The 24,586-nt window shown below is 39.4% G+C and overlaps 1 protein-coding gene across 2 annotated transcripts in view; it reads left to right on the forward strand.

Moving 5' to 3' along the window:
- Nucleotides 1–24,586, forward strand: part of lrrc4ca (leucine rich repeat containing 4C, genome duplicate a) — a 75,703-nt gene that overhangs the window by 25,501 nt on the left and 25,616 nt on the right. Inside the window, exon 2 of one of the 2 annotated variants that reach the window (XM_054776773.1) lies at nucleotides 22,955–23,028. The exons of the other annotated variant lie outside the window; for it this stretch is intronic. The gene's annotated coding sequence lies outside the window, so the exon portion shown is untranslated. The remainder of the gene's footprint in view (nucleotides 1–22,954; nucleotides 23,029–24,586) is intronic. 2 annotated transcript variants of the gene reach the window in all.

The raw sequence follows: 24,586 nt of genomic DNA on the forward strand, positions 1-24,586 counted from the left end.
GCCTTCTTCCGGGTGCCCCCCGCTGGATATTTATCGAATAGTGCTACCACATTATACAGTTATAATCGTGTTTTGGCGTCTGACGCGGACACTATCGGAAGCACAGTCATTACGGTAGAAAATGGATAGACAGATTAAAATGCATTATAATGTTTTATATTTTGAATGTTTTTTTAACACTGTGATTTCTGTAACGTTTTACTTTAAAATGTCAGAGAAAACGAAAAAAACATTTAAAAATGTTGTGTTAAACGCATGCGAGCCAGAGGCAGACATCCAAAGAGCCATACATGGCTCGCAAGCACCCGACCCCTGATCTAGGGCCTGACTGATTACTTGATTAATCGAAACAACAAGCTTCAGATTAATCAACGAAGAACGTAGTCTTTATTTGCAACCCTACCAAGGTCTTTACCCACTCACTGCTGCACCTTCCTTTCTAATCTTCATCTAATCTTCATCGTCCTATGTATCTCTTTCCCTGCTTTATAGACCCTAAAATCCCCAAATTCCAGTTAGGTGAAGCTGGTGACTTGTGTGCCTTCAATCACACAGTCCAGTAAATACCAACACCCCAGGTCCTTGTGTTAAGGGGAAGCTAAAACAACATGCTGCTGGGGCAGCACATAAACGAGGCAGGCTTGGGAGCAAAGCTTCTGGAGAAAGCAAGCACAGCAGTGCTATTGTTATCACACAGGGGGAGATTAGCGTTGATGGCTGTATGTGAGCTAGCAGGCTTGGCTGGTGTTCTGTGTCGGATGCTAACCCAGCCCACCCCTGCTGTCACTGGTGCCATGTTACAATTAGCCAGAATAGCTGCAGGCATGATTGCTCGCCCTGGTGGCAAATGCACTCAATCCTTCCCGAATCACACAGATATCTCCACCCTGGAGATCATTGCCAGCATAATGAATACTGCACCCGTTTTCACCTTTCAGATCACATTCTTTGCCAGAATCTGGAGTTACAGCCTTCATTGTTCTTTGCTCTAATTTCTGAGGCTAACAAGCTCACACTAGATGCAGTCATCCCAGTTTGAGTCATCCACAAAGGTAAATTATGGCTATTGATGTAGAAACACATTCAATAAAGCAGGATGTGGCATCTTTTCTGTACAATTGTGAACATGAGTGATTCAAAAATACGTACGTTTTGGGGGCCTTGTCATTGTGTTTTGGCTTTCTATGTTAGAACGGTGCACATTTTTAACACTGCTACTAACTAAGACGAGTTAAAAATTGTCCCTCACTGATTACAAATGCATGAATAATTAGCAAGCAGACTGCTAAACGGTACTGAGCATGATTTGATGTGCAGAGATAAAGACAAGACTTTCCACACAACAAAACCGTGTCCTCTTCGACCTTCTCTTTCCCGTCTGTTCTCATCCTCCTCTACAATCTTTCTCTCTTTCTATATTAGGCTCTTCTGGGTTAATCATTCCTAGAGGACGCTGGTGTAGAAAAAGTGACACACATCCTTTCTTGAGTAGGCACATCACAGACCCCTTAAGCAGTACCCATGGAGACCACTTGCTACACCCTGAACCTCAAATCATGTGAAGAAATCCAACTATTCTTTTTTGACCTCCTCTGAAATCAATTCACTTGACTTTATTCTTCATTTATCCTTTATTTGCCCGTCCTTTCACGTTGGCATGAATGAACCAGGCTCTCCATTTTTCATATTCATATATAACATTTCTTCACCTCTGCCAACATCCTTGTTCCCTATTTTGCTCTATTGAGTCATGAGCCCTGTGGGAGGCAGGCGCTCTAATTCATTTGTTTGCATACAGGGAAAATGTCCAGCTCTGATGGATGGCTTTGGCTCATGCACTCACTTTGTAGCCCTGGGTTTACAATGGAATTTGCTTACAGTCTCTCAAAGGACCGCATCCTCAAATAGAGAGAGATAAATAAAGAACCCCCACAAACAAACTGACATGTAATTTCCCTCTTATAATCACATATATTCAAGTCGCCGTACACACATCTACATATGTGCACAGTGGACCGCAACACATAGGACATAATACAGAAATTTAAGCCACATGAAAAAGAGGCTGAGTGTAGTGATGTTAGTGTAATAACTATTACAGTAATCCCGAATCGCATAGTCCGCTTCATGTCCAAATTAGTCTGCATCGTGGGTCTTTTAATCAGGATGCAAACTGTGATGTGTTGTGACCGTAAACATGTAGCCACTCTCTCTGTTGCACTATTCTCGCCAACACACACTCACACACACACACACACTCACATGCATGCTTCTGAGGTTTCCAGCAAAAAATAAACGTCTGCCAGCTGAACATGTTTTTCAGTCAGGCTGTTGTTCACCTCCAGCTGAAGCTCTGTATTTTGTCTCCAAGTGGTTGGCCAGAAATGGTTGAGGGCTTCCAAGTTTTTAAGTGGTAATCTCATTGGAAGCACAAGCTTTGAATTCCTAACATGGCATTTTGTGTAACTTTGTGTAATTTTCTTTGTTTTGTTAAAATTAGTGCAAGTCTTCCAGAAGTATTGGAACAGTGAAGTAAATTCCTCTAATGTAGACGGAAAACTTTTAGGTTTGGTATCAAAAGATGAATAAGAGACGCAAGAGTTCAGATCAGTTGCACAACATGGAAGATAGCACCTTTTGAAGCCAACAATTAACTAATAAACTATTGGAACATGTGAATGACAGTTGTGTTTTGTTGCTCAGGTGTGTCCGATTTATTCAATCAATATATAACAGCAAATGTATACACTAATTTTCAGATTGGATAGGATAGGTTTTATCTGTGTAGAGTGCATTTAGAGGTGAAAACAACGTGAAAACCAGAGAGCTGTCTATGGGTGAAAAACAAGCAATTGCAAATCTGACAGAAGATGGAAACGCAATCAGACCCATTACGCAAACATTGGTCATAGCGAGTACAGACATTTGGAATTTCCTGAAGAAGAAAGGAATCACAGGTGTACTAAGTCTGTGTGTCCCAAACTTTTTAGTCTTGTGTACCCCCAGAGCCTTTTTGTCATACCATGAGTACGCCCTCACCCATACGTGTTGATAATTCTCCAAAAGTAGAATGTAACACAAATGTTAGGATTTTGGCGCAGCTGTGCCACAGGTTATTAACAACCTGTGTTTCCCCAGGGAGACGATTGTCCCCCTGGGGAAACTAGTTGTAGCGCACGTTCCCTTTTATTGTCTGACTTAATGTGAAATGACTGATAATATTTACCTATCATCTTGGAAATTATTTATTAAATGTTTGCACTTACCTCCTGCAATTTGCTCGCATACATACCACTGCTTGGGAATCACTTTATTAAAGGCTAAATCTCTAAAACATTACCCTTTATCTTAGTCCTTACCCCTAGGTTTTGCACGTTCACGACAATGAAGTGGTGTCCCAATTCTCCTTAAGTCAAGGGGTAATGAGTAAGTGCTAAGGGATGTACGTACAGCACAAGAAACCAAATGTTGTAGGGGACCAGACTTGAAACCGAGTGGAAGGCGGAGTCTACTCGGATACCAATAGCATATAAATGTAAGTAATTAAGCATAATTATTGCAGTTCACAAAAACGTCGCTCATGTTGTATTAGATATTCAATCATTTGCTACTCCACGTAAATATTCACCATGTTTTGGTTGTCGCTAGTTATAACTAGCCGGCTAACACCAATATTTAACTTCACTGCAATCTACTTTATTTCATAGATTAAACAAAGATTAGATAGCAACCACATTAGTCTGTTAATTTGTTATATTGCTATTTCTTTTTCATAGATAGACTTTATTCATCTCCAAGAGAAATTCACATTTCCAGCAGCTCTGCAAAAATGTTATAATTACATTAAATGTTGTAATGTAATCACTTCATCACCAAATAAAACAACCAAGGCAACCAAGGCAGGTTACTGAGACCAAAACCCACAGCTCTTAGTCTTGCAAATGAGGTGAAGGCAGGGCCGAGCCAGAACAATAGATGCTAACAAGCCAGTATCAGAGTCGTTCATACCCATTTCAGGGAGCAACACTTCCCTTTTATCGGAGGTGTTAATAACAGGATAGGATTATACCACTACTCCGCCCAGGCTTAGTGTAACAAACCAATAGAAGGAGGGTGTTGGCACACCAATTCCGCCCACTCTTACTGTATTTAAGGCCTAAGCTACCAGCACTTATTAGTTCGCTGACGAAACTCTTCGGATGAGGAGCGAAACGTCCGACACCTTCTTCACAGAAGTACAGATGACGTCTCAAGAAGCCTTTTCCTCCACAACCAAGGCAAAGTTTTATTTACTGATGAATTTTGTATCTCGTCACTAGGATTGGCATCGAGTCTCGAGAATCGATGGGAACCGGGACTAACTAACTTCTCCTGGGATCGTTCAAATGAAAGTGTAAATTCATAGAAAACTTTATTAAATAAAGTTCATATTATTATAAAAATTTATGAGGAAGTTCAGACATTTCAAAATTTAAACGAGGAACCGGGATCGTAACCAGAATCGTTCCAATTCAAACAATGCCCGACCCTTCTGGTCACTCATATCTCATATAGGTCTATTTGTCTTCTTAGTGACGAAATGTTTCATTTTCTTATATTCACACATGTAGTTTAGGTTCGTACATTACATGTTTTTGACCTCGTTTGAACTGTCATCTGCAGTCGTCTGTAGAAGGATCAGCTGACCACTGTGACATATCAGCCTATATATAGTCACAAAATTTGAAACATGTCAAGGTAAAACTAATATACCTAAAATGTGTTTGAAGATAAGAAACTGAACATATGCCTCCTCACATATCGTAAAAAGACAATCCAACATACCTTTAACGTAGCTGATGTTTTCGTAGCAGGTTTAAAATGGGTTCTCTTCATTATTTAAAGTGGCTGGTCTACACTAAATATTGAAAATCTAATCTGGGTGGGGTCCTCTGAAACGTGCATGAAAGTATTCATTTTAAAAAGTAGTCAGTGTTCTTACGGCCACGGCCAGAATGTGAGATTGTGAGAGTCTGCACACATGTTGTAAGAAAGCATCACTGTCTGTAGTCACACATTCTGCTTTTGCATTGCTGCCGACACAGCTTTGATTGGCGTATACAGCTTGTAGCACTGAACGCTTGCGCGTCGTCTGTTATAGGATAAGTGTTCCAGATCAAACCAAAACAACATCTTGTCTCTTGAGCAAATCTGAAACAAAGGTTCATGTGCTTGTGTTCTGATGTTGTGATTTATGCTTTTGCTTGCCAAATTAAATGCACAAGCCCTTGAGACATTTCTGAATCTGTAACACTACCGAGGCCAAGACATCTGTGACTTTGGGGGGTGAACGGCAGGCATGTGGCAGGGGGACATGCATTTTCTTGGTTAATTTCATCCCCTCCACTAACTCTCTTGCCCACTTTCTCTTGTGGTCGTGATTCATTCTCACATATAAACTGCAAACCTTAGTACCATGTCTTGGTCAAGAAGCACCACACTATTTTAGAGCGAGCATTCACGTACATGTTCTATTTATAAAGCCTTATTATGTAAACCACCAGGAGACAAAACACCAACGAGCAATGATTCACCACAAGTATGTTGCATAACAGGACTATTTTGTCAAGGAAATGAGAACTGATATATACTGTACATATATACAGTGTGCATATATACAGTATATATATACGTATATGTGTGTGTGTGTGTGTATGTATATACTGTATATACACATATATATATATATGTATACAGTATATGTGTGGGTGTGTGTGTGTGTGTGTGTGTGAGTGTGTGTGTTTGTGTGTGTATATGTCATCCCTTGTTTATTGTGGTTGATGGGTTCAAGACCCCATCGTGATAACTGAATTTTCGCAAAGTACGATTCAATATTAATACATGGAATAATTGTGTTTACGACTTTGAAAATATGATTTTTAGCCATGAAATAACACCCCATAGTCACCTTTAAGCCTTGTTTAGACTCGCATGCATTTTGTCCCCACTGTGGTACGCAATTTTGCGTGCCAATGACGTGGAGGTGAGTAAATTGGTCGTTAAAGGTATAAAGTATCTGTAAACTGTTGAGGGCTGCATACCAGTGCACAAAGAAGACTTAGAAATGTTTCAAATTTGTGTCCCGCGTAATTTCCGTGAACTAGTCGTGAATGCAATGTTAAATCGGGTATGTATGATAATTTTCCTCAAAATATGCCAATTTTAAGCTTCCGGTGTAATTTTCCATCAGGCTTTATTAATTAAAATGCATTGTATATCATTTCTATTTTGCGCCTTTTCTCATTTCTTAATAATTCATAACTTTAAAAGGTCAGATGTCAATCTAATTGTTCAGTATAGTAATATCTTCCAGCAGTCAACATGTCATCTCTGCTCAAATCCGTTCTCCTTCCATTTTTATTACTTTGTTGGTGTTCATCTTGGTGTCCAATACTCCATGCCGATAAAGCCAAACACAATTCTTTGCCTGAACCGCAATCTATGTGCAATCTTGTCTTCTCACCAGTCTTATCCAATACATCGTATGCTTACATACCAGAATAAGGATTTACATGAAAACCCTTAAGATGCATTATTAATCAGAACTGCAATGTGAGAGAGTGACAGAGTAACTAAAAGCATTTTTCCCCTCGATTATTTATTTATTTATTTTTTGGTTTAAGAGTGCATTTTTGTGTTAAAAAATGCCTTTAGGCATTGGGGTTTTCCCTCTGTTCTAAATTAAATCTCACTATGGCAGGAAAGGTGAGTGGGTAAAAATAAGTGGATTCAAGAAAAAATTGCTTTTTGGGCATTATATTCAAGAGGTAGCCGCATATGTTTTGCTAGCAGTCAAAATGAAATCTGTTCATTTTGAAGAGAATGAATAAAACTGTAGCATTTTATTCATGTAAAATTGTACCATGCCAACAGACCTGGCAGTCATCCCTGAAAAAGAAATAGAGGGCAATCACAGCTGCTGTCTCACATTCCCTGTCCCGCTTGGTGTATTGCTCCAAGACACACGACTATAAAATCCACATGAGGGGACGCACACCCCAAGTTGTGTTGTTTAATTTGTTTCCCATTGGTTCCCAATGCTGTCTCCAGTGTTCAGCAACTTCATCAAACACTTTGGTGTTCCGTGAATGCAAACCTAATAGACAGATTCACTGGTGAGTGCCATAATGTAGAAGAAGGTCAACCATTCATCCATTCATTGCTCGCTATGGGCAAAAGGTGGACTACACCCTGGACAATGCATAATTCTTTTGGGATAATTCTGAGCCCTGATGAGTATTTACAAAACTCATATGCTGTTACAAATATTGAATACAACCTACTGTCTTACAATTAAGGGCGATGCACACACATAACTGTGTTTGAGACCCATGCACATACATACTCGACATACAATATTAACAACCTTTCTATATTTATCTTCTCTGCCTTTTCAAAATATGTTTTTAATATGTTGACATCATATGCAATGTTCAAGTATTGTGAACTGGTGTGTTATGGTTGCTGAATTTGTAATTAAAGGTTATTACTTTTCCACTGCAATTTTTTATGTATTGTGTAATTTAATTTGGTATAGGAGGACAAGAATAAAGTGCACTTTAGAGTCTAATTGATGCTCGTCTCGCCATAGTTCTGCATCCTCAGCAGTCTTCCTCTTCAGCCGATGCCGTGCGGAGGGAGATATATTGGTGAGGTGAGGGAGAAAGGTGAAGGGAGGCAAAACAAGAAAAAGCCTAGACTACACAAATAAGGTTATGTGAGAGGGAGGGAAAATGGGATTTCTTTCATGTGCTTTGGTTCATGACTTTCAGAGGCTGCAAATGTAGAATGAGTTTTCTTGTGACTGTTGTGTGAGAAATTAGCAGACTGGGCTTGTTTCTATTTGAGGATAGTGTGAGGGAGAGTGCCATATAAACCCCTATTCAATAATGCTGCCAATAGACTCTTCCCCTCTCACACGCTGTCTCTCTCGCCATAAAAATGTAAATCATTTGCTGGTTCATCATTGCTCTTCCTGTTCTTTGTGAATTTCACGATTAGAGACTCTTTTTGTGGAAATGTGGGGAAAGCCACATGAGAGTTAAACTCCTGGTTATCCCACAGCTGCCAGGTGAGATTTCTAATAGTAGTGCATTGTTGCTTATAAGCGAGTCACTGCAGCAACACTCATCCTAATTGTGGTCTTGCGGAAAACCTGCAATGACACAGGCCGAGACCGCTCCCTCAATGCTCAAAATGGGGAAGACATGCCAGCCCGAAAGTATAAGGAATGTTGCGTACTTTGTACAACACTCTATTTTTAGTATCTTGACTTTTTGCAGCTTATGGGAACCTCCCAAATGACCTGAATGCAAGGATGCATTTGACACCCGTGTTCATTAAGAGAAATTGGAAGCAGAAAGGCAGGTTTTCATGGGCTCCCATGACGACACAAGTGTGCTTCCAACAGGCCACAGAGATGTAGTTTTGTAAAGCTTATGTAGGATCATTCTCGGCCCCCTAATATTTCACACCGGTCCTGGTGGAGTAAAGGTGTCAGACACGACATTATACAGCCGGTTCATCCCCAGCACAAGAAACGGAATGATGAAAGGAAAACACCAGAGGGGGATGGGGGAAGACAAGTGGCTTTTTTAATGACTCTGGAGTGTGGAGGGAATTCTGTTAATGAGGAGGACTGGGATAAGAAGCTATACTTCCCACGTGGAGGAGCCCAAAGAACTAGTCGCCTCGGCTTGTTCACAAGTGTGAGAGAGTCAAGAGGGGCTCTGCAGACCACAGACACGTGAGGTGGATGGAGTTTGACTGAAACGCAGGCAAAGATGGCACAATGAATGAGCTCCTCTGTCTTTCTTCTCCTCCTCTCCATTCTCTCAGAGACAGTGGCGGTTCTCTGGTGAAGATCAGAAAGGTAGGAGATGGAAAGTGGTGGGGGGGGACAGTAGCCCCAGGAGAACAGATCTCCAGTCAGTCCACTGGGACTCCCTCCATCAGTGCTCACTTTCCACCAGAAGATGAAAAATAAATAACCTCTTCAGTCTCCTTCTCCTCTGAAAAAGTCAGCTTTCCCAGGAGCAAGGTTCACTTTCTATGTAGTTGTCGCTGTGTCGTCCCTCCATAACTGAACTTTTTTTCACATCCTCTGACACATGCTATGTTCATAAGTTGTGTGGTTCTAGATCAGGGGTCTTCAATTAAAATTGAGTAAGGTCCGTTTATGCAATTTTTTTTCACAGTGAAGGTCCAAACCTTATTCTGCCTTAAATTGCATCAAACAGACTTGCTCATATGTATATAAAATGTAATGAAACCCTGCACATCTCCCTATTGTTTCCATACAACACAGTTATCTTGGCACCTAAATTGCATTTAAAAGAAAATCTTGTCCAAATTTCAGACAAGGTTTGACTGTATATACAATGGATGAACAGAAGAAGCTTATGTTTAAGTCAAATAAAACACCGGTTTCTCTGAAAAAATAATATTAAATAATACCAACTTAATAAGTGTCTCTTTAACAGAAAAGCTGCAACAGTCCACCCTCTAAACTTTAACATTTTTTTGTTATTGTTGTAGCTGACATTGAGATTTGCCTGATTTTGTCACACAATTCCTCTTTTTGTTTACCTCTGAGTAAGGTCTCTGCAGCAGAAGAACTCCTTCACAACTCTCCCGTCAGTGACATTTTTTTTGTTTTGTTCCAATATCCATACGATCCTCAGTGAACACTAATTTGCACGCTGCTGTGCCATAAATGAATGTGGTATGACGCATCATCATTAGGGTCGCGGGGGTATGCTGGAACCTATCCCGGCTGACTTCGGGCGACAGGCGGGGTCACCAGCCAATCGCAGGGCACATATAGACAAACAACCATTCACACTATGGACAATTTGTCACACTATGGACAATTTAGAGTCGCCAATTAACCTCACCTGCATGTTTTTGGAAATGTGGGAGTACCCGGAGAAAACCCACACGTACATGCAAACACACAGGAATTGAACCCAGGTCTTCCCGATTTCCAGGCTGTTCCTGTATTGGCCAACGTGCTAACCACTAGACCACCGTGCGGCCCCAATGGAAATCAAATGTATTATTATTGCTAGTATTATTATTATCGGGGGTGTCTTGCTGTCCAAGTTTTATCTATTCCATTTGCACAACAGCAAGTGAACTTGATTGTCAATCTGTGTTGCTTCCTAATTGGACAGTTTGATTTCACAGAAGTGTGATTGACATTTTGATTGATTAAGTGTTCCCTTTATTTTTTTGAGCAGTTAATTTTTGAAAAACCATGATAGAGTGAAGCCACAATATGGTGAGGGACAACTGTACACTGAACAAAAATACACTACACTTCTGTTTTTGCCCCCATCTTTCATAAACTGAACTCAAAGATCTACAACTTGTTCTACGTATACAAAAGGCCTATTTCCTTCAAATATTGTTCACAAATCTGTCTGAATCTCTTATTAAGCATGACTATTGCACAGGTGTCCCTTAGGCTGGCCACAATAAAAGGTCACTCCAAAATTTGCAGTTTTCCTATATTTGGGAGGCTTCGGGAAGGGTCAGAATCCCAGTCAGTATCTGGTGAGATCATCATTTGCCTCACGTCGTGAAACATAGAAGTATTGATATCGGCTATGGTCCAGTATCAGGAAAAAAAGAAAAAAAAAGTCAAGAAGTTGTATCGGGACACCCCTAGTGGAAAGAACATCTCCCTCATGTACAGCTGGTTCTTGTCCTTTTTTAAAACAAATTAATAATATACTGTACAACCTATTTGAAAGATATACATTGAAAAGAAAATCATATGGTTTATCAAAATGGTGCATACACAGTCATAGTTCATTCGTGCAGTGACTTGGCTCATGAACTGAATGCATTAACATATTATCTAATATAGAGACTCTTTCCCGCTATTCCTCTTGAATGATAATGTCCTGCATTAATCCGGCTGTCACATTAGCCTTCTTTTCTTGTAGTATGTCAGCATTTTCCTACTTAATGCGAGTATCAACTTTAACTCCTGATATCTGTCGTGAATGGTACGCTTAATGTTGATACCGCACAATAAATCCGCTTAGGATCCCTAGCATTGAGCTCAATATGGAATGGAGTGGCTTCACTCACACTCTTGAAGGGTTTGAAACCCTGGTGACAATTCCGTGGTCCCTAAATTGTTGTGGGTGTTGCATGTTCAGAATTCCGTAAGTGGTTTTAGACATCAGACAAATAAAACGTCTTGTTCAACAATGAACTATCTAATTAAGAAAAAAAAATATACAGCTGAATATATATATATGTGTGTGTGTACAACACGGTTTTTACAGCAGAGTCATACCTGGAGTTCATCTTAAGAGACAAAAAATAAGGAATAATATAAAAAAAACTACATTTGACAGAAAATGAACAGAATGTTTCACATCTCTCCTGTAAATGCATCCGGTTTGCCATTTGAGATAAGAAAAAACAAATAAAAAAAAATACATGGATTATGTGGGATGTGTCTCCAAGGCATTGGTAGAGGAAACGTAGTCTGACTGTAATCTTGCTCAACACTATTTTAGAAAAGGATATGCATAATTGTCTCGGTAAATGTGTGAAGTCTCACCTTTATCCTGAGGTCTTGCCCTGCAGTCTTTACATTTTCCTATTTTTTTCTTCATTTTTTGCCTCGGCATCATTTTGCTCTCCAGGGGCCTAATTTATTGTACATACATACATATTATACATATTATACATACTCACAAACACATATCTGAATAAGGCCTACACCAGTTTTTCAAAGTTTTTTTTTTTTTTTTTTTTATGTGTGAAATTTAAATTGAACGGCAAAAATCTGCACACAGAAAAAGAAACTGACTCATTTAATGCAAACAGTTTGGAGACACAGATGGCATGGTGGCTATATGAAGGCAGATTGTTAAACTCTAATGTGAGAGTAATGACGATGTGCATAATGATGTATCTCACACATTTAATTTCATTTTATTTAGTATCACATGGTGCTAGAGCGAACAATAGATATACCAACATTTATGAGCCAGTACAATCGTAAGCACTATTTTCACTGCCAAACTTACCCTTGCTTCAACTGTAGCTCCCTGTTGCTTGAACGCAAAGAAAAGCGTTGCATGTTACTAGCACTATTGGTTCCCACATGCTGAGATGCAACAGTGATGCCACTTTTCTGTGTGATTACATACATGAGTCTATTTAATGTTATTGTCTAACGTAGTGTGCCAACAAGAAATATGTGTCCATGCACTGTAAAGTACATTAAGATTTTTTATTAAGATGACTTTATCAGTAGAGCAAATGCTTTACACAACATGAAACTGAAAATGCATTTACAATATTGTTAATCAATTGTTCAGTGTGTTAGAAAATACCCCATAATGGGCAACATTTCTGCAGTAAACAGGACACACTTTAAAGAGCACACGAAGATGCCTTACACATTAAATAGTGGCTTTAAAGAGTGGAGGATATTCGGTATTTCTGCTCCTTGCCCTTGCCAACACATGAGCAGACACACTCCAGTGTTGTCCTACTTCTTCACCTCCACTCGGGGGTGGACTGGAACAAAAATTTGGCCCTGGACTTTTTGGTTCAGACTGACCTACACCTTGTACCTTGAGAGGGAGCAGCACGTACCGTTCAAGGGTGGGAGAATCCTACCATTTTATTCTGAAATTGGTGAGAGAGCCTTGGACTGGCTTGACGCTGCATGCGCGTGTCACGGCAGCGTCCTCATATGGACCCCTTGAACAGAAATCCCCTCAATAACCCCCACCCCCTCCATGGATTGTGGCGTACATACAGTATTTCCTATGCGTGCACAGGGAGGGGCGGCTATGACTGTTCCAACTCGCTCCATGTGTTGTGTTGTGCCTGCGGTGGTTAGTTACTGTTATTACCAAGGCAAGGCACAGCAAATACACAAAAAACCCGCCTTCAATCGGCCCATTATTGATCGGCCTACTGGGAAACCTCCCGGTACTCCCGCTTGCCAGTCCGCCCCTGCCTCCACCTTTAGATGTAACCACATTTTTAAAAGATCAGTTTGTGCCCTGTTGGACGAATTGCAGCAACAGAATATCCAATCGTGTTAGCCATAAAAATATGGCTGTATATCACCCAGTCTACAGGACACACAATATTCTCAGTTTATGAGTCACAGAGTATTTTGGCAGGGCTTTGCATGACCATTCGTGGATGCATGTGGGCACACTGAGGGCGGAATATGATGCAGGTGGACAAAAAGAAATGCATGTGCCTACATTTGAATAAATCATGTATTTGTTCTTTTGAAACTCAACATTCACTGATTCACCGGCTGAATTTGGTTACATATTCAACAATGGTGTGCAGTCAGGGCCAGCAAAGCCTTCTCTGCTGGCCTAACCACTCCCAGAAGCACTGACCTACATTTCAATCTTAAAGGAAAACTGCACTTTTTTGTAATTTTGCCCATCATCCACAGTCCTTATGTGAAAAATGAGCACGTCTTTCCCTTGTCTGTTGCTTTCTAAAGAGAGAATGTTTTTCTCTCTTTAGAAAGCAACAATACACGTCATGGGACACACCTGTTTGAACTGTAAAGCGCTCTAAAAAACCTCCAACAATGTTTTATGGTTTTATATACATGCTGTGACCATGCAGTAACAGGTATATTCATGGTAATATGTAATAATTACAGTATTTTGCCGTATTTTGATCATTTTAAACATTAACAGAACTTCTTTCCTGGGCACACTGATTTCACATTGCCCATTGATAAGAACTAACGCTACTTCCGTCAATAAAAGAAAGCAACTACTAATCATGGCAGACTTTGTGAGAGCCGCCAACGACGACTACTTTTGGACAAATGAGGATACAGAACCTTATCTTTTTGAGCCTGACTATACGGAGAATGAGCTACAGGTTTTAGAAGCTGTAGTTAGATATAGTCACGTGTCACATCAGGATTGTGGATCATGGGCAGTTTTCCTTTAAATTGTAGTATTTATTCCATTAAATTATATTAATTTATTCCCAACAGGTTATTTTGTTCATTTTGTCATATATTTATTGGCTGCAGTGCTTCCAGTAGTGTGCGTGGCCAGCTTGCAGGCCCCCAGTTCTGAATGGTTGGTCAGAGCAAAGAGGCCACAATGGCTGACTGGGGAGAAATCTGTGGTATGTAGATGTGCATTTTACTTAAAAAGTTTTTTTATTTTTGTCATGTTATTAGATAAATATTGATTGTGAACTGCTTCAGATGATGTTGATGTGTAGAAGTTTGGAGTTGTGTGAACCTTTAATCACAGAGTCGTTCTGTTTCTGCTTGTCACATTTGGCTGACCGCCATGGCTACAAGCACCTTTTGTGCCGGTGGAAATTCATCACTAATTCGAAGTTATGAGCAGTAATGTTAGTCAGACGTATGGGTGACTGTGTATCTGAAGGACTTACATTGGTAAAATGTTGTAGTCACGGAAATCTCACAGCGGTCACGGCTATTTACTTAATGTGCTGGAGTTCCCTCCTCTCTAAACGCCTGTATGGCATGTCGCTAGTGAGGCTTGTGCGCTATATGAGCGACCTTGGTTTGAAACCCCAGTGTACCGCATATTTCATTTTACACTGGTTTTTGAAAATGGCTTTCATGGTGTCGGATGAAAAAAAATATTACAGTCCCAATGAAGGCCCAGGTACCAAATGCACCGCCCGCCACTGGTATTCAATGGCCCAATTTACAAATGAGCACTTTCATCTTTTTTTAACACTTTTTTCCGTCTTCTGTCTTGCCACTGTGTTTGAAATATGCCCCTTTTTGCTGTCTTTCATGAACATAAAGATAAATGACAGGAGACAATTATATCTATAGGGTGGGTGTTTGAATGTATTAACAGCTCCAAATGAACTAAAAATTTAAACCAAGCTAAAAGATCTCTTTGATAGTAGCAGAACATTTGAATGAAAGGTTGCGTTCAAAGACACCACATACCTTCATTTGAATTTAGATGTTTTGAGTGTACATGTATTTTCTGGGATTGCTGGGCAAAAACATTTCTATCCATGACAGAAAATAATTGAGAACCAAACACTGCACTAAACTGAGTGCAGAATAGCAAACAAACTAAAAAGAACAACCTTAAAAACATTTGTTGATGAAAACGTACACGGGCTAACATTAACTGGACAGCAGTATCACTAGTGTAATTTGTTTGCTGCCTCAATGTTGCCATAAGACAAATGGTAATTTATATGTTTACTCTTACCTTATTGTGACTTGTTGAGGAAGGCAGGTGTAGCGTTTCTTTAATAGCACATTACGTTGCAAGTTACCATATAGCTACTGGTGCAGGGGAGCTAAATGCTGCTAAATGCTACTTGCTAACCTCATATTATGACGAAACGAACGGGTAGTGCCACATCCACTCACAAAGCTAAAGTAAAAAACAAAGGTCTTTTAAGGTGGACTGGCTTTCGGAGTATGTGGGAACAAGCGTTTAATATGGGTGAGATTTTTTCTTTTTCAAATGAGAAAGCTGATTGAAAAGTGTGAACTAAATGAGTGTTTTAACTGCGCATGTGGTACTAGCATGCTTTTATTTTGATGGCCGGACTTACTGATTACAGGAAATGTTACGGTGAGCTGCCCGAGTGATGCCGAAGGGACCGGTTGAGATTCGGTTTAGATTTTTTTTTTTTATTTTAACTTTTATTTAGACAGAAGTAAAAAGTGTGGCATCACTTTCAATTAATATAATTTAAATTTCCAGAATGAAATAGTGCCAGAACAGACTGCGGCAAAACAGAAAGGAAATAAGGAAATAAAAGTACAGTAGTACATCGCATAACATAAACCTCCTTTTACATAAATTCCACTGAACAAAAAGAATTTATGGAAAGTTTTTGCTTCGTATTACAGAAGAAATTCCATATAACGTAAAGCGTCAAGTCAGTGCAAGTCTTTTTTTTTTCAATCAACTTTATTAATGCCTCAAGTCGGTGCAAGTTCAGACTAACACTTGGTGACGCCTTCGGATGCATCACGCTCTTATTGGCTGATTAACGGGGCACCGCCTACGCTCTCATCTCATTGGCTGAGTTATACAGCACGTACGTGAGTTTGTGTGAGAGACAGGCTTGTCCCTTCAAACTCCTTCCTCTTCGTAGTCGCCCTGAAACTAACTTAAACAATTAAGTTAAGTTACAAATTAAAATTTTGCACACAGCATTATCGTGTAGTGCGTGTGCGTTTGTCTGTGAGACCAGCTGACTCTTAGACTCTTTGAGTCGCGTTTCGACTCAGGCTAGTCCTCCTCCTCCTTCCTGCCTCCACTTGCGCTCCTGATCAAGACATCTCGTGAACGGTAAGATTGTTTTTGTTTTTCAGTTTTATTCATTTAAAGTAATCTTATTTATTACCTTATTTTATATTGTAATGTTACTGTGCTATGTTTATGCTAATGTTTTCTTATATTTTCCCACCATATTTGGTGGACTTTGAATATTTTGAAGTGCCAAAGGGGTGAGTTTGGTAAGATCTTGGAACGGATTAGGCTATTTACATGTATTTTACGCTTCGTATAACATAACATCCCTATAACATAAAGGTTCTCGGAACGGATTATTTATGTTGTAGGGGCGTCTACTGTATACATAATTAACAAAATAAACGGTTAAAAAGAAACGAAATGGAAAATGAAACGATAAACTAGGTGTTTCCTACAAGATTCAGTTCAATTGGATGAGCTAGTTCCACGGTGTGTTCTGTCTGAGGTGGACAAAAAAAGGAAGCTACAGTGTGAAATGCACCTTGCTGACCTTTTGATTGATTGATTGAAACATTTATTCCATTCCAGAAAGAAGAAAACAAACAAACAATATTAAAACACTATAACATAAAACCAAACACTCTTCAAACCAGAATGAAAGGGAGCAGAAAGAAGACAAGTCTTATTATCTCCGCCCCTTTTTCAGCCACAAACAAAATCATATTTAAAAACAATAAAAACAAAAAAATATACCTATAGTAACCAGCCGCACAGGTGGTTACACATTTCAATTATAACTCAACCAATGCCATTTCCCACAACAAAAATAACCATAGCATGACAGCCAATCATAATTGGGATAGTTCATATTTCCTCAACATACTCGTTTTAACCATTTTTTTAAATATGGTATCAGACTTGGATTCTTTAGTTTCTTTATTTAGATTGTTCCATAAACTGACTCCTTTTACAGAAACACAACGTTCCATCATTTTAGCCCTGAATTTTTTTTTTTTTTTTAACCCACTCATATACAAAATACCACAGAGTGGAAGTTGGGCTACCTCAAGTTCTCAGGTTTTGGACAGGTGTGTAAATACAAGTGTGAACATCTCCGGTCGTTTGTGTGTATGCTCAAACACTTGAAACCTTAGCGGGAACGTCGCATGTTGGTTGTGCACGATGTAGTTGTGTTGCTTATGTTGCAGTGAGCCAACCGGTCACTTTTTGTATTTACTAAAACCTCTGAACGCCACGGCACACTCTCCAAGGCTGCAGTGGACAGTACACACGCTCCCTGCGGTTTCTTCTTTGTTGGTTTTTGGCGGTTTCATCTTTGTTGACGTTTGGTTACACTGTGTTGTTTTACTCTAGTCCATTACAAAAGAGTGGACGGTTAGAGCTGCATCTTTTCTCTCACTTTCTGAAATGTGTCCCATTGAAACTTTGCAACGTGTGTTAACTTGGAACCTTTACATATAATCCCATTGTAACATATGTCACCTTCGTACTTCGCTGTAACCTCTTTCTTGAATTCAATAGTGTTTCTCATCTTCTTTATCAAAGTGCTGGCAGTGGTTATTTTGCAGCCATAAAAAAAGCATGCAGAAATACGCGGTGCACTGAATGCCTCATTAGTGCGAGGTGTACAGTGTATATATAAACATTCTATGAATATATGAGTGTTCCGTGAACAAATAAACACACACACACACATAGTAAAGATGATTAAAGGATGCCATGGCCAGAATCTGTCTATAGTGTCCCAACTCTGAAAGAACCACTCTCTATTCCTAACAGGGACTGAGTCACCACAGCATGGATGCTTTGTTTGGCCATTTGATTCCGTTGAATGACACGCCAGTAAATGGACTAGTTTGTTTGGTGTTTGGTCATATGATAACCTAGACATATTTTTGGCAATAATTCTTGATGAAAACGGAATCATACAAACACCGGGGCGTGTGAAAAACGCGGTTCCACTGTAATTTAAACTTGTTTGTCCTTTTACACGTGCGTGGTGCCACGAGTGGGAGTAACGGTCGTACAGAGAGTGAGGAAGAGCGAGAGGAAAGATGCAGACTCACACACCCACGCAGCTTTACGTTAGAACTGAATTGAGTATTTTAAATGAATCTTATATCTGGTCAGAAAATATATTGGTATATCGTAAAAGCTCAATATTTCGCCCAGCTCTAATTTGTATTCTCCTTTTTTCTCACTTGAAGGACTTCATTTCTCAGCATCACCTCACATATTCCTTTTTTCTCTCCCATACCTATCTCACCACCCGTTTTAAATCCCCTGTTTTTTTTTAAAGACCGTCTCCATTTCCTCTGTGGAACTGCTGCGATTCTTAGTTATCAGTGATTCGTATTACATATTCTTATCGGCTTAGCGTGTTAATCCTCCTATATCTTGGTGGCAGCATGGCAAGCCTTCTGAGGCATTTTTTTCAGAAGCATTTGCCAATCTGTAAAATGACAGACAGACATTTTCAGAGAAAGAAATTTCATATTGGTAATTTTCTCCGCTCTTGGATGCTTACTCTGCAATTTATGCCTACCATATTCTGCACCTTTATGTAAAACTGCCTTTTAGCAGACATTTTACTAACGGAGCCGCATTTGCCTTCCCTGAATATTTCCCTTTGTGCCACCCTTAATGTCTTATTCGTCAACTATTCATCTTCATGTAGTTCTCTCATCCCTAATGAAAGGGTTTTTACGAAAACAGACGATGTCTTCAAAGACTTCAACAAGTTGGAATGACCAACCAATTACCTCATGAACAACTGCCAAAGGAGTAGAAAATAATTTTGATGTCAGAATTAAACGAAGAGGCATGACTGGCCACAGTGAAAGTCATGAAAAATAAAATGCATCAAATCATATTTAAACATAGCTTCTTTCTTTCTCTCCAAATAACCTCCCTCTTGTCAGCTCAAAATGTCTTTGGACACTTAAACATACATCTCTCCTGTGTTGGTGTTGGGAAAGAATGATTAAAATAAATTAAAAAATACAATATAAACCACTAGTGGTTGTGCAAGATCCCTTACTTGGCATGCAATTATAAGGCTTATAGTAAGCTTATTACAATTATTACATTTGCAGGCCCTTTTCTGCATTCCACCATGTACAACTTTAATCTCAGTGGACTTGTAAATACTTGTTTGTTTTTTCCACAGAAGGAATACATGGAGTCATGGTGTTAAAATAAACAAATCTCATGTTACAGCAATTCGCCAAAAACTGGTGAAAATCTGGCAACAGTTGTTAGTGGTTAAGCATCACATTATGGTGGCATATTTGTCTGTAGTCCAGGAAAGTGTTCGGTTTTAAATCGGTTTCTGTGATTATTGACACAATACAAACACAAAAACACATGGACATACCGCTGTCTCACACGCTCGCGCACGCACGCACACACACCCACAGACAGACACACACCCACGCACACACAGAAAATGTAGACAATACACCAGAAAAGTCTGCCAACTGACAAATGGTGTGTATTCCTCAGATGTCTTAATTAAAATAGTTGATTTTGCTACAATCTCATTCAGTTTAGTCACACATCATAGAATTAATATAATTAAGAAATTGCTTTTTCTTTGTTCCACATAATTGTATTCGGCCTCAAATCCCGTTCAGAAAGCTATTAATTTGTTTTATCTAGTTGCCATCGCCTTACTTAGTCTTAGTGTGGGAATTTGCATCATGTCAAAGACTAAAATTATACAATTTCATGGGTCTTTTTAAACTTAGATATGATCTCTCAGTATTTCATATGGGACAATAAAGTATTTCTGTCACAGTAATCTATATTTAATATTGATCCATCCGTCCTTACCTTCCTTAAGTTTGGTCTGTCTTGACTTAGTGATGCAGCTTGGCAGGATGCTTCCAGGGGACACAGATGGATTTACCATTAGATAATGACAAATGACAGACACAGCTGAGCTGATTTCAGCACTTACTGCTCCTTTGGGAGCCTGTACTCACCACACTAGAACACCATGCAGTCCACCCCCCACCACAGATCTTAATTGAACGGGTGGCTCTGCAGCCAATTGATTCAGCTTGACATGCATTTCTGCTAATTTCTAGTGGGTTATGTCGCCTGACCTGCAGGTCAAAATATGCTGGGTTATGGAGCAGAAGGCATTGACATCAGGCTTGATTTGTTCGACTATTACTCTTAAAGAGAAGGGCACTATCTGTTTAAGTCTGCCGACTATGAAGACAGCAGAGAGAAAGACTTTGTATATTTTGATGGGACATGACTTTTTATGTATGACTGGTCCATCTTATTGTACCTGCAATGTGGTGCATGTGCCTATTTTATTTGTATATGACAAAATAATATTTTGCCTGAACTGGTTGTTCAATTTGGCTGTCTTTGTCTTCTTTTCAATAGTGTTGTGCCTATCGACTCTGTGGTATTGATATACTCTCATGATAACGCTCATTAAGTATCAATACTAATTACTAAATGAAAACGCACTTCCACATATAAAACTTTTTTGCTGCAACATCCCTGGTTGCGTAAAATCGAACCCATTTATTCATGTCACATGACCACACTGAGCAAGTGGAATGGCAATGTCCTTCCCGGAGCGAAAAAGGAGTGCAGTGTGGACCCACTTAACGCTGACAGAATAAACAACGGTTAGGTGCAACTTATGTGATAAGAGCGTTCGGCCAGACTTCTTTAACAGTAGCAATTCAACTATTTAGGTTACATAATAAAAAATAAACTATAGCTATTTGTTATGACGAATATGTTATGAAACATACATATTAAAGCTGTTAAATTTCCAGTATTTGTCATGTGTTTTATTGGGATAAAATTGCCAAAAAAAGTCATCGGTATCGCAAAAAACGCCAAAAAAGTCATCGGTATCTTATTAGTCTCGAATCCGAAATCTGGTATCACCCATCATTACTATTCAATAGCATACCCTTAATTTAGATTGCCACAATAAACACACTAGTGAGATTTTGGATTCCAACCGTTGATACTGCTGTTAGAGTCTCATAATAAATATATAATGACAACAATATCCATCTGTTTTCCATACAGCTTATCCTCATTAGGGTCACAGGTAAACTGGAGCTTATTCCAGCTGACTTTGGGCAATAGGCCGAGTACAGGTCCTGGAGTGGTTGCCAGCCAACTGCAGGGCACATATCGACAAACAAGCATTCTTATGGGCAACTCAGACAAATGAATACATCTCCAACTGTGTCAGTAAAAGGTGAATCTCTGTACTTTTGTTTATGGATAGAATTTTCATATCGACAACCTAAGTAATGTGTTTATTGGTGTTGTTTGCAGTGGTACTGGTGCTTAATCATACTGACCTGTTTTTAACTTGTTTTTTACTCTTTAAATCTTCAAAAAGCAAAGTAGGCAACATTGGTAATGCTTGTCTTGACAAAGTGCAGGTTTTGTTTTTGTTGTCTTCAGTTTTCATGCATTTATTCTGTAATTGAATTCACAGCTGTAACAGTGGGTGGGTCCTGAATTTAGTAAACTTTTGTATACTTTGTCAAGTAAGTTCCTTCAATACCCCAAATGTGTATACTCACAGTTATACTGTAAATGAGATAATACATTGCCTGTATTATTTTTTTAGACGTTGTTGTGTAGGGCAACATGGTGGCCTTGTGATTAACATGTCAGGCTCTGTCAGCAGATTTGAGTTGACATCTATCTATTTTCCCCGTGCTTGCTCCGGCTCTTACATTCCAAATATGTGAATGTTCTAATTGCATACTCTGTCCATAAGTGTGGATGTGAAGGCGAATGATCGTTTGACTATATGTGCCATGTGACTCACAGACGACCAGTCCAGGTTGTACCAAATTTCTCACGTGAAGTCATCTTGGATAGGCTCAAGCTCATGGATTGATGGAGGTTCATGTTCTAAAAACGTTACTCTTGATTTTATTTCATTACGAGATGCAAAATGGATGGTTTACTAACATCAGCCTGCATCTGTATGGAATCCAGCATGAATGAGACAAAAAAACTTGCATTTGGAAAACAAAACAACTGGAGTCATATGATAGGGTCTATGCAATGATGTTGAGATGATCAAACACCCTTATTTGCACTCACAGTTTCTACACTAATAATGGATGCTGGGCAAGATAGTGAGTTTAGTAGATGGTGCTTTTGTCCTGCATCATTTATTCATCGTGCGGGGTCTTTCCTCTGTGTGTACATGTGTTTGTGTGTTCAGGTTTTTTTTTGTGTGTGGATGTGTTTGAAAGGCATTAGGGCCTTGAATGTGTGTTGTCCCTGAGGTATGAGCTGTTTCCTCTTTCAGTAGCATACTGTAGAATGTCCTGTTGGAGGTTCTCAAAGGAAAAAAAAAAACATCACCATCAGCAGAGCATGCTGAGGAAGCGGTTAAAAGAAAAACTAACTAGATGACTCAATGATTATTTAGAGACAGTAAAGAGAATTTTCGATTAGATGTATTCCATCCAGAGGGTTTAAAAATTGCATTTTAGGAGTTGATTAGTTGTATCCCAGTCTTTCAATCACAGTGCATTATTAATGTTGTGTTCCATGGAGAATACTTATATATGGACACAGGACTGTAAAACACATCTACAGTATGTTGAAGTGGAAATAACACTTGTCTCTTGCATTTTCAGAGCCTGTGTTATGTTGGATTGGAGGCTTAAATGAGAATGACCTGAACCCTTCTGTACTATAACTCACGTGGCAGGTAAGAACTCTTCAATCAGTACAAGTTGGATACGTACCTTTCTGATCAAACTGACATGCATTCATATTGAGAAAGACAGAAGAGTACTAAAACATATCAGTAATGTGAAGCGATATCATTTGGAGGGCTGCAAGGTGGCCTGGTGGTTAGCATGTTGGCCACACAGTCAGGAGATCAGGAAGATCTGGGTTTGAATCTCCGTTGGGCATCTCGGTGTGGAGTTTGCATGTTCTCCCCGTGCGTGGGTTTGTTCCTGGTACTTCGGTTTCCGGTTTTCCATGCACATTCATGTTAGGTCAAATGCTGACTCTAAATTGTCCATAGGTATGAAAGTGTGAGTGAATGTTTGTCTATATGTGCCCTGCCATTTACTGGCGACCAGTCCAGGGCGTACCCCGCCTCTCACCCGAAGTCAGCCGGGATAGGCTCCAGTATACCCGCGACCCTAGTGAGGATAAGCGGCACAGAAGATGAATGGATATCATTTGAAAATACTAAAAACCACTAAATTGATTTTCATCCATAAGTAGAGCTACTCCCAAAGTTCAACTAGTCTTTCCCAAAATCGGACTCCTTGTTCCAGTATAGATGTGCCAAATTATGTCTGTCTCCGCAACACTAGGTGGCAATACACCCCCCTTTCAGTTTGTTTTGCCATGGGGCTTTTCCAGTTGACCTATTACATCACATCAAAACATGGAAGCTGTGAATAGCCAGCAGTGGTGAAATGAATAACTTTACAGCGCTCCTCATCACATGCATGCTGTACGCTTTAGTAACTCCTGTGGATGTTATTTTCACTCATGTAAAGTATTTATGATTTTTTGTGTCATTAGAGCTTCGGGGTGTTGGGGGTGTGTTAACAGGACAACAAGGACGACAGCTGACACAGGAACAACATATTTGAAAATTTTAAAGCAACATGAACTCATGACACGAGACGATGCACGAGATTGGGTCCATAAGAACGAGTCAAGACGAGATTTTAACAGTCATTTTAAGGACATCATAATGAGAAATTTTGACCGGACAAAAACCTTTTTATTTAGCAAAGTCACAAAACAATGCAGGTGCCTTTTGGAATGTTTATTAGCCCACAAATTGGCACTAAACAATATTATTGTTCACAGATTAAATAAACCACTGTTATGATCATACATACCATAATTTCCGTTTATAAGACGCTACTTTTTTCTTAAACTATGACCCCCCCCCCCCGGTTTAAAATAAAAAAAAAACTATTTTAACTCTTTCTCATAATGCACGTCTTCCCATCAGAGCAGTTAATTGGCTAAGGAGTTCATGAGCTCAGCTCCAGAGGGAGCTAATTAAGGTTATATATATATATATACAGTATATATGATTTGATGATTTGTCTCGTATCTCCACCTGATACACCATGGCCTTCAAGTGCCATGGCCTTCAGATACCCTCTGAAACATAAAAAAGTAGCACTACATAAAGAGCATTCCATATTACACTAATTTGCTTTGTCACAAAGTTGATATAGCTTAAAGTATACTGACCGACATTGGATTGGTTTTAGCATCATTAATGT

The sequence above is a fragment of the Dunckerocampus dactyliophorus genome, chromosome 5 (assembly GCF_027744805.1).
Source record: "Dunckerocampus dactyliophorus isolate RoL2022-P2 chromosome 5, RoL_Ddac_1.1, whole genome shotgun sequence".
NCBI lineage: Eukaryota > Metazoa > Chordata > Actinopteri > Syngnathiformes > Syngnathidae > Dunckerocampus > Dunckerocampus dactyliophorus.